Source organism: Gossypium raimondii, chromosome 10 (genome assembly GCF_025698545.1).
Source record: "Gossypium raimondii isolate GPD5lz chromosome 10, ASM2569854v1, whole genome shotgun sequence".
In the NCBI taxonomy this organism is placed as follows: domain Eukaryota; kingdom Viridiplantae; phylum Streptophyta; class Magnoliopsida; order Malvales; family Malvaceae; genus Gossypium; species Gossypium raimondii.
This window is the reverse complement of record NC_068574.1, coordinates 30,824,583-30,840,926: the sequence shown is the minus strand read 5'-3', so window position 1 is coordinate 30,840,926 and position 16,344 is coordinate 30,824,583. Positions and strand designations below refer to the sequence as shown.

The 16,344-nt window shown below is 35.0% G+C and overlaps 2 non-coding genes across 2 annotated transcripts; both read right to left on the bottom strand.

Moving 5' to 3' along the window:
- Nucleotides 1-509: 509 nt before the first annotated feature.
- LOC128034159 (small nucleolar RNA R71) lies at nt 510-616 on the bottom strand. Its single transcript, XR_008190291.1, has one exon. It is a non-coding gene; the product is annotated as a small nucleolar RNA R71 (small nucleolar RNA).
- Nucleotides 617-11,584: 10,968 nt separating this feature from the next.
- On the bottom strand, nt 11,585-11,688 carry LOC128034318 (small nucleolar RNA R71). The gene has a single exon (XR_008190447.1). It is a non-coding gene; the product is annotated as a small nucleolar RNA R71 (small nucleolar RNA).
- Nucleotides 11,689-16,344: the final 4,656 nt, after the last annotated feature.

Below are 16,344 nucleotides of genomic sequence, written 5' to 3'. Positions count from 1 at the left end.
TAAAATTGAGCGAACTTTTAGAAAAAGAAGACGTGAATGAACAACTCAAAGACAAGTCGAGATGGACCTTGGGAATCAGAATCAAGACCAAGGTAATGAAGCCAATCATGTACGAAATCCTATCCTCATTGTCGTTGATAGGGATCGATACATCAGACAATATGCTGTGCCACTTTTCAGTGAGTTAAACCCAGGAATTAGAAGGCTAGATATTGGGGCAACCCAGTTTGAATTGAAACTAGTGATGTTTCAAGTGCTCAAAACGACGGGCCAATTTAGTGGTATGCCCACGGAAGCTCCACATATCCACATATGATTGTTTATGGAGGTGAGTGATTCATTCAAGATAGCCGGTGTGACTGAAGACGCACTGAGGTTGAAGTTATTTCCATACTCATTGCGAGATCGAGCATCAGCATGGTTCAATTCATTGCCGCCAAGTTTCATATCTACATGGCAAGAATTAGCAGAGAGATTTTTGTTATTCATTTCCCACCTAGAAAAACGCTAAGTTAAGGAACGAGATCACAAATTTCCAACAATTGGATGATGAGTCTTTGTATGAGGCTTGGGAGTGATTCAAGGAGTTACTTCGTAAGTGTCCTCATCATGGGATTCTTCATTGTATCTAGTTGGAGACATTCTATAATGGTCTCAATGCACATACAAGATTGATGGTAGATGCTTCCGCGAATGGTACAATTTTGTCTAAGTCTTATAATGAGGCTTATGAGATCATTGAGAGGATCGCGAGTAATAACTATCAATGGAAAATAAATTGAATAGCTTCAGGAAGACGTGTAGCCGGAGTTCATGAAGTTGACTCCCTCACTTTGTTATCAGCTCAGGTATCGTCTATTTGCTCTATGTTAAAACAGTTAACTGCTAATGGTACTAATAATTTTACAGCTCAGCCACCAAGTCTGTTTGAAGTAGTTTCCTGTGTGTATTGTGGGGAAGGTCATTCTTTTAAGAATTTTCCATCAAATCCCGAGTCAGTGTACTATGTGGGGAACCAATATCAAAATAGGAGTGGACAATGACCTCAGTCCAACTTCTACAATCCTTCATGGCATAATCATCGTAACCTTTCTTGGAGTAACCAAGGAAATGGACCGAATAGCAAAGACCCAACCAATCTCAAGGGTTTAATCAGCAAGCTCCAAAACCACCTCAAGCTGAGGCATCAAACAATTTGGAGAACTTGTTGAAAGCGTACATGGAAAAGAATGACGCTTTGATCCAAAGCCAACCAGCAATATTGAAAATTTTGGAAAATCAAATGGGTTAGTTAGCTACAGAGCTACGTAATAGACCGCAAGAAACCTTGTCGAGTGATACTGAGAATCCAAGAAATTTGGGTAAAGAACATATCAAGGTAGTGGCATTGCGAAGTGGTAAAATTCTAGAACCTCGATTAATTGATGTCGAAGATAAGTCCGTTGAGAAGAATCAACCAGCTGTTAAAGTTCCTGCACCAAAGGAATCAAAAACTGCAAAGTTTGACAAGATAAACCATGACTTAATGAATTCAAATATTTTAAAACCTTCTTGGGATGCAGATTTACCTACTCAGAAAAGTTGCCCAGTTCAACCGAAAGTTCCATCACCTCCATATTCGCAAAGATTGCAGCAAAACAAGAAGAAACATGAGGTGCAATTCAAGAAATTTTTGGATGTTCTGAAGTAGTTACACATCAATATTCCGTTGGTGGAGGCTTTAGAACAAATGCTGAATTATGTTAAGTTTATGAAGGATATACTATCTAAGAAGAAATGACTGAGTGAGTATGAGACTGTTGCCTTGACAAATGAGTGTAGTACGTTCCTACAGAACAAATTGCCATCGAAATTGAAAGACCCAGGAAGCTTTACTATACCCTGTAACATTGGTGAATCTTATTGTGGTCAAGCTTTGTTTGACTTAGGAGCGAGTATCAACTTGATGCCTAAGTCTATTTTCAAGATGTTAGGGATAGGTGAAGTAAGACCTACAACTGTGACGCTTCAGCTAGTGGATCGATCTTTAGCATATCCCGAAGGAAAGATCGAGGATGTTTTGGTAAGAGTTGATAAATTTATTTTTCCTGCTGATTTTATTGTCTTAGATTTTGAAGTAGAAATGGACGTGTCGATCATCCTTAGGAGACCTTTCTTAGCCACGGGAAGAACGTTAATTGATGTGTAGAAAGGATAACTCACCATGTGAGTTCAAAATGATCAGTTAACCTTTAACATTCTTAAAGTGATGAAGTTTCCCAATCCGGTAGAGGAGTGTTCAGTTATGGAAGAGATAGAAACCTTGGTTTTTATGGAAAGCAATTTTGAAGAAGATCCATTAGAGAAAGCCTTAGATCTTGACCCTTTGGAGGATGAAGAAGGTGAACAAAGCATGGCTTTGATGGAAGCCAATCTGGGAAATTTTATTCAATCCACACGGTTTGAACCGTTGGAGTTAGAAGTTAGAGAATTTGTGCAACCCAAGTTGTCAATTGAAGAACCACCTAAACTTGAACTAAAGGTACTTCCTTCCCATTTGAAATACATTTATTTAGGTGATTGTTCTACTTAACCTGTGATTATTTCAATGGAACTTACGAAAGATCAAGAGGAGCAACTAATTACTGTTCTAAAGAAATTTAAGAAAGCAATTGGTTAGACCATAGCTAATATTCGAGGTATAAGCCCTTCTTTTTGCATGCATAAAATCATTTTAGAAGAAGGTGAAAGAGCTCGAATTGATGGGCAAAGGAGGCTCAATCCTATTATAAAAGAAGTTGTGAGAAAGGAAGTGATCAAATGGTTAGATGCAGGAATCATCTATCGTATTTGAGATAGTTCGTAGGTAAGTCTGATGCAGTGTGTGCCGAAAAAAGGTGGAATCACGATTTCTAAAAATGAGCGTAACGAGTTAATTCCAACAAGAACTTTTACCGGTTGGAGAATCTGTATTAATTACAGAAAGTTGAACAAAGCCACTCGGAAGGACCATTGTCCGTTGCCTTTTATGGATCAGATGTTAGATAGACTGGCAGGTAATAAATTTGATTATTTTTTAGATGGCTATTGGGGATGTAACCAAATAGTTGTAGCCCCAGAAGACCAACATAAAACAACCTTTACTTGTCTATATGGTACGTTTGCTTTTAGGCGAATGCCTTTTGGTTTATGCAATGCACCTGCAACTTTTCAACGATGCATGATGGCAATATTTACTGATATGGTTGAAAATTTTGTTGAGGTTTTAATGGATGATTTTTCTATTTTTGGTAACACTTATGATATCTGTTTGAGTAATTTGGCTAATGTATTGAAGAGATGCGAAGAGACGAATCTTGTCTTTAATTGGGAAAAATGCCATTTTATGGTCAAGGAAGGGATTGTCTTAGGTCATAAGATCTCAAAAAAATGAATTGAAGTCGATAAAGCAAAGGTGGACGTAATTGAAAGATTACCAGCCCCAATGAATGTGAAAGGAGTTAGAAGTTTCTTAGGCCATGCCGGTTTTTATTGAAGGTTTATCAAAGATTTCTCGAAAATTTCTAAACCGTTGCGTTTGTTGATAGAGAAAGATACAGTGTTTGATTTCAACAAAACATGTTTGGAAGTTTTTGAAGATCTAAAGAAGCGGTTAATCTCAACCCCAATAATCGTTACACCTGATTGGAACTCACCTTTTGAGTTGATGTGCGATGCAAGTGACTATGTCGTTGGAGCTGTGATGGGTCAAAGAAGAAATAAAATGTTTCACCCTATTTATTATGCAAGTAGAACTTTGACGGGAGCCCAACACAATTATATAGTAACTGAAAAGAAACTCTTTGCTATAGTTTTTGCTTTTGACAAATTTCGCTCATATCTTATAGGTACCAAAGTTACAGTATTTACTAACCATGCGGCCATTAAATGCTTGCTCACAAAGAAAGATGCAAAACCAAGGCTAATTCGTTGGATACCTTTACTCCAAGAATTTGACCTTGAGATCCAAGACAGAAAAGGTGTCGAAAATCAAATAGTTGATCATCTGTCGAGGTTGGAGCAAGATGAGGTAACTCAGTCATGTGTTCCTATCAACGAGAATTTCTTAGATGAACACTTATTTGAGGTAAATCGAATTCATGAAATACCCTGGTTTGTTGATTCTGCCAATTATCTTGCATGTGGAATAATTCCTCGAGAAATGACATACCAACAAAGGAAAAAATTCCTTCATGATAATCGATATTATCTTTGGGAGGATCCGTTTTTGTTTAAACAATGTGCAGATAAAATAATCCGAAAGTGTGTAGCTGAAAGCGAGATTGCTGAGATCTTGTATCATTGCCATTCATCTTCAAGTGGGGGACACTTTGGTGGTTAATGAACTACAACAAAGATTTTGCAAGCAGGTTTCTTTTGTCTTACACTATTTAAAGATACTTATGCTTATGTGAAGAACTGTGATAAATGCCAAAGGACTAGAAATATATCAAGAAGGAATGTGATGCCCTTGACAAACATTTTGGAGATTGAATTGTTCGACGTATGGGGCATTGATTTCTTAGGCCTGTTTCCTTCTTCGTATGGGAACAAATACATCTTAGTTGCTGTGGACTATGTATCCAAGTGGGTTGAAGCTGAAGCATACCCTACAAATGATTCTAAGGTAGTCATGCGATTTCTACATAAGCATGTGTTTACACGATTTGAGACACTAAGAGCTATTATTAGTGATGAAGGTTCTCACTTCGTGAACAAATAGCTTAAGTGGTTGCTTGATAAATATGATATGAAGCACAAGATTGCCACTGCCTATCACCCCTAGTCTAATGGGCAAGTTGAAAGAGAGAATCAAAAAATCAAAGGTATCCTTGAAAAGGTAGTACGCCCTAGCAGAAAAGATTGGTCTCGAAGGCTCGATGATGCATTATGGGCATATCGAACAACATTTAAGACTCCGTTAGGAATGACTTCTTATCAGTTAGTCTTTGGAAAGACATGTCATTTACCATTAGAGTTGGAGAATAAAGCTCACTGGATTTGAAGCAGTTGAACTTTGATCATAAGCAAGCCAATGAGAGAAAGATGTTACAACTTGATGAGTTGGAAGAGCTGAGGTTACTTTCCTACGAGAATGCCAAAATGTGTAAAGAAAGATCAAAGAGATGGCATGATAGTCATATACAACCTCACGAGTTTAAGGAAGGTGAGAAGGTTTTGTTTTCTAATTGAAGGTTGAAGTTATTTCCTAGGAAGCTTAAATCCCGATGGAAAGGACCTTATACCATCTACCGAGTTTATCCTTATGGAGCTATTGAATTATATGACAATTATGGATGTACGTTTAAAGTTAATGGTCAACGTCTCAAACACTACTGGGATGGTGAAGTTGAGCGAATTGAATCCTCACTCAAATTAGCAGACCCTTAATTTTTCATGAACTCATTTTGTAAATAAATAAATAATTAAAACTTATTTTCTTAACTTATTACATTTAATTAATTTTTTCTATGGAGATTGGAACTTAAGCGGGACCGTTATGACCCCTCCAACCTTTATTGGGAATTAATTTAATGTAATTTGTTAAGAAGAAAATTTCTAATTAAGACTTAATTTTTTTTAATTTCATTTGTTCTGTTTAAAATTTTATAAAGAGAGTCAAATTTGGCCCAGGTACTAATCTATTTTTTTAGTAAGATACAGTCTGAGTTTGAGGCCCAAGACAGCAAAAAGGAGGCAAAAATCCATGCCTTGCAATCTTACCCATTGCTTGTCGCCCAAGTAACCCTAATGTAACTAATTTTTTGCTACATGTTGCCCTAATTTTTCCTATATAAAACCATTTCTATTCTACTAATCTTCATATCCCTCAAAGCAATTTGCTTACACCCTAAAAATCCCTAAGTCTCCCTTTTGTGTAGCCAACCTCAAATCTCAAAAAAAAAAACCTTAGTTCTCTTTCCTTTTTGCCGAAATTCCCTTTTGCCATCACAAGATTTTTGCCGTAGCAAGTTCTACGCACTTTACCGATTTCTATTTTCTCTTTTGTGTAGAAACTTTGCCAAATTTTCGGGAAAAGATACCATGTCTCGCAATAGAACTAGATCTTCAAAGACTACTCTTAAAAACCTAATTTTGATCGATGAAGAAGTGAAAGAGAGATTTGATTCAATCTTCAAGCATCAACTTATGATGCCGGAAATAGGTTTTGACTTGAAGAGTAATGATTTGATGGTTGTTCCTATACCGATTAGAAAGAAAATCAATGCTCTCAAGTGGGAACGATTTTGTGATGCTCGTTCACTTCTCGATGATGAACTAGTTCGAGAATTCTATGCTTATTTGACTACGCAAGATGCTACTGAAGTCATCGTTCGAAAGAAAAAGGTACCTCTTACTTCTAAGTCCATCAATAATTTGTTTAATTTACCTGATGTTGAAGAAGATGAGTACTACCCTGTGTTGAACAATATCAATTGGGATTTTCTTCAACAAGTGCTTGATGTTGTGACAAATCCGAGATCCTAATGGATTATAAGAAAGTATGGGAGCTATTCTTGTAGAAGAGAATACTTAAAACCAGTAGCAAATGTATGGTTTTATTTCGTTCGCTATAGTTTTATGCCTATCTCACATAGTTCCACCATCTTGATGGAACGGATGCTTTTGTTATATGCAATTTTGACAGAAAAGTCCATTAATGTTGGGAAAATTATCCTCAAGGAGATTCACGGTTGTGCTAAAAAGAAGGCAGGAAGTGCTTATTTCCCATCATTAAGCAAATTTGAAGGGGCGATATGTTCAAGGATGCATTGGAAATTATGATCTTGAAAGATTAGTAGAGAGGGTGCATGAACTGAATCAAGGCGAGTAAGAAGAGCCAACTGAGCCGGATATAGAAGAGTCAATAGATGGAACTGTAGCTGAAGCTAATTCAGTCACAGACACTGAAGATGAAGAATTTGATAAGGAACCGAACATTCCTAAACCAAGGGTTAAGCCAGAAGAAGAACCAGTCAAGCTAAGTGTTGAACCTGAATATACAACTCCCATGCGGACTTCTGCAAGTACTTCAAGGAAATCAAAGTTGTCAATTTTGATGGATATGTAGAAGTTTATGCACAATCAACAACAAACTTACGGGAAATATGCAAAAATTAGAGATGACTCAATTCGAAATACTTTTAAAAATATCTCTAATACTTTTGTTCCCGAGTTCCCAAATGATATCTTTGAGACATAGACGGAAGATACTGACGATGCAAATGGAGATGAAGCTAAAGAAGACAAGGGGAATAACTCAGAAAAATAAAAAGGAGGATTATTGTCCTGTTATTTATTTAATTATTTTTAGGTCTTTAGGAATTGTTTCTTTCGTAATTATGATTTAATTTCTGTAGAATAAAACATAGCAAGCATGAACAAACTTAACACTTCTTAAGAAAGAATAAGACTAAGTGATATGGTAATAGGAATGAACATGTCTATGATTGGGTTATTAGGGAAGACTTGGTACTTAAGCAGTCTTAATGACTCACCTCTCTTTCTTTACAACCCTACCTAGTGTTCAGTTTTCATTCACTACTTTGTTCTTGCAATGAGGACATTGCTTCTTTTTAAAGGGGGTAAGGCAAATAAATTGCTCAAACTTTTAAATTTTTCAAGTATGTTTTAATCATTTCTTTCATAAGTATGTTTTAATAAATGAATGTTTAGAGATGTTCTTGTTACTGAGATAGTTTGTATGCAAGTATGAATGATTATTTTATCTAAGTGAAAGTATGTTATCATAAAGAATGGAACGCTTGTATGATCTTAAGCTTAGTAATGTTTGCCATGAAAACTTAGTTATTTTGAGATTAAACATGCATGAAGGTTTATATCTTTAGAATTGACTTAGTAAATTTCTTGAGGCAAAATCCTAGGGGACATAAAAATCTTAAATGATATAGGCACTATTTCTTTGGATCGTTTGAGCCTTTTTCAAGCCAACCCTATGATATTAGACCCTTGAATTGTAATTTTGAGCTTAAAGGCTTGTTTTTGCAATGAAGCCAGTTACCATCTTTTTAAAATTATCCTAATTTTGTGAACCTATCTTAACTAAAGTTTTCTTGGGAATCAACATTTGAGGAAATTTTCATAAAGATGTATGTGCTCATGCTTAAAAAAAAGCGAAGAAAATTTTGCTCAGTCTCCAAAAAGGAAAAATGTATCAGTTCGAGTTCAAAATGAGTTTGGGGGTGTTCCAAAGGTTCACTCAAAGAAAAAGGTTGTATTACGAGAAAACTAAGACAAAGTTAAATGCTAAGATTTTTAAACCGAAATGAATTATGTTGAATGAAGAATGTTATCTATGACTGTGAAATACATGCAACTATGATTCGTGTTGGCATATTTTGAAGCTTAGTATAATCTTAAGGAATGTTTGCATATGAATTACTTGTTAATAAAGAAGATCAATAAGCATGAAGTTATTAATGCATGATTATGGGACAAAGATTGATGTTGCTTACACAATTAGCAATTTTGCCTTAGAAAGACCTCTTGCTGTACATAAACATTACTCGGGACGAGTAATGATTTAAGTTTGGGGGTGTGTAAACGAAAAAATATATAGGATTTTTCCTATGTAATTTATCACCTTTTACTTAAATCCGTTTTTAAAACTAAGTAATTGTTTAATAAATTAATGAAATATGTGAAAATATGAAATTAGGACATAGAAATTATAAAATGTGATTTTATGCTTTATTATATAATTTTCATGTAATAAATGACTTACTTTATATTAATTTGAATATATTATATTTTTTAAGGCATAAAGTGGGCCATGCATGATTCAATTAAATGATAAAATATAAAATTATATTTAATAATTCATTTTAAAATATTTCATTAATAATTTGGATTTTAATTAATTAATTAAATTGGATAAAATTAATTCTTTGGTCCTCTAACTTGTTGATTTATTTTGTACAGGTCTGATAGCTTTGCTGGATTACAAAACCTTCCAAATTGGAGACCAAGTCAACCCAAAATTCGGCTACACATAGCTGTCCATAAACCACTTTTTGGTTTAATTGCACAAGGTCCTTAAAGAGTTGAAGAAATTAGAGATTTACCTAAAGATTTGCACTTGACCAAGTCTTAGTCCTGAGTTGTTGTGGCACTCAAATTGACCAAAAATCAAGGAAAAATTAGCTCAACTTACTAAAATTATGACCGGCCACCCATGGAAGATGCTTCAAAAGATGGAAACTCCTATTTTTAGCAAACTATCTATCTCACCTCACCTATAAATAAGACCCTCTTATTCCTTCATTCATCATCCCTCAAGCATCCCTCAATCATCCTGAAGCATCTATCAAGCTTCATTCTCTCTTTTTCTCTTAACCTTTTCCATTCCCATGCCTAGCATCATCTCTTCATAGAGATTTTAGCAATTAAGCCTCTTAAAGAACCCTTGGTCGGCCACCTTGGAGAACCATCAACAAAGGAGCAAAGCAAAGGAACGAAGGAGTCTTGTCAGTCAGAGTCTTGAGTGACAACCACTCTAAATTGGGTTTAATCTTCCTTTTCTTTAACTTAATATAAAGATGTTTGTTATGTGTTCCTTGTTATTGTTTACAACAATGTTAGCTTAATTTTATTTAAGCTAGGATGATTGCATTGATTAAATAATATTTATTTGATTCACACTTATAATGTTTGTGCTTCAATCGATCATATTTTCAATTAAAATCAAGTCTGTATTTTGTTCATACGTGATCGAAATGCACCTGAATTAGCTGAGCGATCCTAACCAGACGATGGCTAATGGACGTATAATTGAAATGTGCATGCTCAATTTAGTTCGTAACACGATTAAATTGTAGGTTGCATAACAACTCTAACCAAGCTCTGTTATCTGCATAGTTTTTAGATTTGTGTGATTAAATTGTTTCAAACCTAACACGTCCCTATTAACTCACACAAATGCTAAGAAACCCTTAGTAAAAAAGGATCAGTAAAATGCGTATTTACTTAGTAAAGGATTCCGAAAGGACTTAATGTGGTTTCCAAACTCATGAAAGATCGAGTTGCCATGGAATGTTTTTCTGAATGTTATTAAGCATGTTGATAATAAATTGAGTTTATTTAAAGTAATTGTCCTAGTTTATTTATGTTATAATTTTTGCAAATTGTGTTTAATTTTACTAAAATCTATTTCATTCATATAGTTTGCATACTTAGGATAATTTGCATTAGGGATCATTGCATTTAGTTTAATATATTTTAATCACCACATCTCAACTATATTGTGTTTTTATTTACCAAATTGTTAATATAATTTTACAAATTAACTGACTTAGCACAAATACAATCCCTGTGGAGACGATAACTCGATACTTATTACTTGATAACGACTGTGTACACTTGCACAAACCAAATCATTACAAAGATCGGAAGATCTTGCTAGGGTAGTGACTAGTTGATTAACGAGGAACCCGAAACAACAGTTGATTGAGTTTACTGAAGTGAGCTAATTACCTATAATAAAGATATGATTCACTCTACTCTTCTGTCTCTTGAATTTTATTTCTTTTATGTTATTTTATTTTATCATTATAAAAATATTAAAAAAAACTTTTTATTATGTTCTCGTACTATAACTAATTTAAAGTACTAATTAGATCTTTTAGTGTTTAGGTTAGAATTGATTTAAACTCGTCTCCCTTGGGTACAATCCTCGGAGTACTCATCTACACCATTGTAAAACTATATTACAACTAAACCCGTATAATTGCGGATAACACTTCATATTTCTATATTTTATTGCAATATTCACACTCTAGACGTTGGTATGTCTAGAGGTAGCCAAGTTATTGGTGCCGTTGCCGGGGAAGCAACGTCACTAGGTTGATTTTAATCTTTGCATTTAGAAAGAATAATTAGAAAATTTTTAAGTTATAGATACGATTCTATTTTATTTTATTTATTGTTACTAATCTTCTCTTTCTAGGTTTAGTGTATGACTCATAGTAAGGGCATACCTGTTGTAGCAGTCACAAATTCAGAGAGAATAGTCTGAAAAAACTGCCGACAATAACAATAGCAGCAACAACAGATGCAAGATCCGCCACAACTTGCTATAGGTAACGTATCACGTGAAAATCCATTGTTCTGTGATGCTGACTAGAACGCCTTAGGAAACCCACCAGCACCGCAACTACCCGTAAACGTACATATGGCTAGGAATGAGAGAACTCTAAGGGATTATGCCTTACCAAGTCTGGACATGGTTCAGGAAACATAGCAAGGCCAAAAATTACAACTAATAATTTTGAGATCAAACCAACAATGATTCAGATGATCCAGAATAATCTACAGTTTAGGGGTATGATGACAATAGACCTTAATCAACATTTAAAATAGTTTCTCCAATTCTGTGATACTTGTAAGTATAACGAGGTCACTAATGACGCTATTTGTCTTCATTTGTTCTCTTTTTCTTTAATTGATAATGTCTTTTCTTGGCCGCAGGAACCAGGGTCTATTACGACATGGGATGAACTCACTGGAAAGTTCTTATAGAAGTTCTTCCAAATTAGCAAAATAATTCAACTAAGAAGAGAGATTGTTGTCTTTATTCAGATGGAGAAAGAAAGTTTCTATGAGGCCTGGGAACATTTCAAAATGTTAATTTAAAAATGCCCGCCACAAATTTCCTGAGTCACTTCGACTGTAGGAATTTTATAACTTGCTGGATGCGAACGCACGATTTGGGTTAGATAGAGCTGCAGGAGGAGCCCTTATGAACAAGACGTATGAGGATGCATATGAAATTATTTAAAACATGGCATTAAAATCCTGTCAATGGCCAATTGAATGATTCATTTAAGGAAAGAAACTTATTACGGTTAAAACTATCCTAGAGGATGACAAATATCAACATAGACTTAATCGTATCGAGTCTTCTTTTACACAGTCTATGCATGGAGGAGACAAACCACTCTTCCATTATATTAATAATCCCACTAAGGTTGTAAACTACATCGGGAATAGGGGTGGAAACCCTTATTCAAATACGTATAATCCCGGTTGAAGGGCTCACCCAAACTTGAGATGGGGAGGAAATCAAGAAGGAGGTAACAACTTAAATCAAGCTAAACATATTAATTATAAACCTCCTTATTTGTAGAAACCTCAAGATAGGTTTAACCCAAGTGGCCATACTGCATGTGGTCAACGTTTGGATAAAATTGATGGAGAAATACAATCAATGAGAATGGATGTCAAGCAGGTCCAATCTGAATGCACCAATTCAACAAGAACATTAACTAAACTCGAGGATCAAATGAGTCAATTAATGAGCATGATGGGTGACATCAAAAGACAAATGGGCACAGGTATTCCTAACAACACAGAAGATAATCCACGGAGAGAAGGTAAGGAGCACGTGAAAGCGATTGCATTCCGATCAGGCAAAGTACTGAGTAGCCGAAAAACCACAACTCTAGAGACAATTGTGAAAAATATTGATGATCCTAAAAAATAATCCTTAGAGGCTAAAGATGAGTTAAAGCTAGAGGAGGTAACCACACCGGTGACGGAGGGAAGAAGGAATTAACTAAATATTCTGCTAGTGCAAAAATCAAATTCTCTTCGAGACTGGAGGGAAAAAAAGTAGGATGGGGATGAATTTGTAAGTTTCCTAAACTTGTTCAAAACATTAAATGTTAGCCTGCCTTTAATTGAATTTATGCATGTAGAAAGAATAAACAGGTTTAAGAAAAGAGACAAGCGGGCACAGGTGGAATGGCACGATGGAAGATGGACAAATATTGATAGAACGAAAGAATCGTCCATCGATGAACTAATGATATTGTTGGATGAATCCGATAGTAAAACTTAAAAAATGTTTGAATTGCTTAACTGTTGTAAATTATTGTATATTTAGCTAATCAGAGAGTTTATTTGTTAAATTTTATTTGATATATATTCATCTAAGATAGAGACATCCTTAAATATAGAAACATGGACTGACATAGAGTCGGTGTCGCAACACGACAACCAAGTGTCACGATGCGTCGTGAAGAATACAGGAACTAAAGAAGCCACCCTGACGTCGCGACATGGCGAAATTAAGTCACGAGATGGAGGACAATCTCCCTAAAATTTGAAATTGAAGGATGTGTCGTGACATGGAACCCTTGTGTCGCGAAAATGGTAAGCTATTAGTGATGTTGCAACACAGGGGTTGCAATTTTTTACAGGGTTTACCCGACTCATTCGCACAACTACCAGACTAACCCTTCATTTACCCAATTTTAAACACCCAAAACACCTCTTTTTTAACCTAAAAACATATTTAACTCTTATTTAAACACACTTTACCCCATTTAATCTCTTAAATCTCCTAAAACCCTTAAAACACTAAAAACTCACCCTTTTCTTTTGCTTCTTAATTTATGTAGAGCTATTTCTTCTCTCAATCTCACGTGATGTAGGAAAATATGAAATAATATCCAGGAATGATGGACAAAACAAAAACGTGATAAGGAATCTAACAATTCATGCAAGGTTAAGTGTTCGTATCTTCATTCTTATTGTTCTATTGAAATAAATTGCTTAATTAGTTCATTAGTTAGTAACATTAGATATCATGCCACCTAGAAAATTTAGACGAACTAATGAACCAGAATCATCGACGATTCTAAATCCCTCTAATTTTTCAAACCTGGATATTGAAAAATATTTTATTAAACTTTAAGGAAAAACCTTTATCCAAGAAAGGGGATTTGATCCATCAATGATTTTGTGTAAGTAAATATGGCCTTTAGTCAGATATCATAGGTGGGAATGTTTTTGGACAATCCCTAAAGATAGTGTTGTGGTCCCCGTTGTTCAAGAATTTTATGCGTCATTACGGGACCAAGAGTCTAGGAGCACTGAAGGTCATATGTGGGAAACGATAACTGTGTGAGGGACGTTTGTGCGAGTAAACCCTCAGATTATTTGTGACCTTCATAATACTCCATACTATAAAAAGATTTTATTGAAGAAACTGTTCTAGAGTATTTTGAGACATAGACATACCATTATAAAGTTTCTAACTGAAGGAAGGGAAGAATGGAAATATTGCTCAGGTGCCAATGTTCTCGTGTCCCTTTCATCTAGCTATTATGTTTCTAGAGGCTAAAATATGGGTTCATTTTGTGTGCACGTGAATAATACCTACTTTAAATATTTCTAATGTTACCTTTCGAGCAGTTTTGCTGTATGTTATTCTACAAAAAAGAAATTAGGTTTGTATCCACAAATGAATCCACCAAAACATGAAGAGATGCATTAGTGGTTAGAAGGTGGGAGTTTTCTTTCCTTGTCTAGTAATGACTTTATGCAAAAAGGTGAGTGTACCTATGACATCCACTGAATAGTCGCTGAAACCTTCTCGAAGTATTATTGGGGACATTTTGTTCCAACAGTATATTGAACTGCGAGCTAAACAAATAAAATATTGGAACAAGCAACAGCAAGAAGCGACAGCTACACCAACTTCATCATAAAGTTTGGCACGAGCTCAACAGGAAGTTAGTGAGAGTAGTCATCCAAAGCTAGATTGGATGATTCAGTGGATGCAAGAGTGGAAACCACTTTTTTAAGAATTTGCTAGGCAAAACAACATTTGAGTCCCCAATTATACACCTAACATGTTTGGGCCAACAAATCTAGAACAAGAAGAAGAGGTACATGGAAGCAAAGAGGAATGAGAGGATGAGGAGGGCGACAGAAGCAAAGAGGTAGATTTTGAAGAAGGAGATTGAACAACTTTTAATTTTAAAGACTTGTATTAATTTTTGGATGATTTTGATTTATACTTTGTAGGAGTAAGACTAATAATAGATTTTTGTTATATTGCATTTTTTTTAAGTTTTCTATGTAGGAACCCAACATGAAGGAGACACAAAAAATTTGAGCTTTACACGATTAAAGAAGGAACCACCCACCATTAGCAGTTGGAGAGAGCACGATCAATTGGGTAACTTCTTTCCTTATCTCTTTATGGGCTACACATTGAGGACAATGTGTCAACTAAAGTGTGGGGGAGGGGTAGCATAGAAAACTTGTTGATTTGTTTCTAATTTCTACATTTTTCTTGGATATTTCTTGTCTTTGGTGTGCTTGAGCTTGTAGAAATACAAGTGATTGGTTAGGAGCATGTACATAGGTTGTTTGTATTTACAAATAAATTTGGCATGATGGTAGATGATTTTAAATATTTTATTATTAGACTACTAATTTCTATATGTTACACTGTAAATAGGTATTAAGCAATCAATTGTACCAAATGATATAAAAAATACAATGATACGTCTATGCTAATATGAATGATAAATGGTTGGATTTGAGTTTGTTTGGTTGATTAAATTTGTGCATACTGAGATATTCAGGGATGACCTAAGGCATTGTTTGGAACATACCTAGAGCCAAAAAAGCTGACCTATTTATGTTTACCTTTAGTACCAATTTTTGAGCCTGTTGACACTTCTTAATGAACCTCATTACAAATCTTGAGCCTAAAAGTGTTAATTTGTATTCACCCATTTTCTTTGGTCCTACACTGCACGACTATAGATGTCTGGTCATACGTATTGAGGGTTAAGTAGATACATCACGGTGGAGTTTGTAAAAAGCAGAGTGAAATAGGAAAGATTAGTGTGATATCGGTACTATAGGTTAGCCTAAAAGTGCAAAACAAAAGAAAAATGAAAAAAAAGCAAAAGTAATATGAGTAGAAAAAGTTCTCAAAAAATAAAAAAAGCATTCTTGAGGGAGATGAGCTGAAAAACAAAGTCACAAAGTCACAAAAGAAAGAGAAACTCGTTCATTAGTGCACAGAAACTCATAGGCTCGCCATAGTTACTATGTCATGCTATGAATTCCTATATACGGAAAGACAAGGAAGGTGAGAGAAGGAGAACTAAGGGGGTGAGCGAGTAAGGGTCACAAAAGGGGACGAATAGGGACTAATATGATATGCTAAACTATTTTCATGTTTGTAACCTTCTTGATGCATACTTTCTTTGAATTCGATACCTATTCTAATCCTCAGAAGGTTACAAGCTGAAAAGTCCTTTGTGACCTAAATATCCTTATACACGAATGGACATCATACTAAACATATGGATAAATGACTATTTGTATTCTGCTCGGATAATCAAAGTACTTGTATGATTTATTTATGGATCCCTACAAGTGAGACCCTTAATACTTGTACACTTTGTAACATCCTTAACTTAGATGTTTGAAGTCAACTATGGTAAATCAGTTATTCATCACGTTAAAGTTGTTAGCAAATGTGAAATACCTAACTCATGT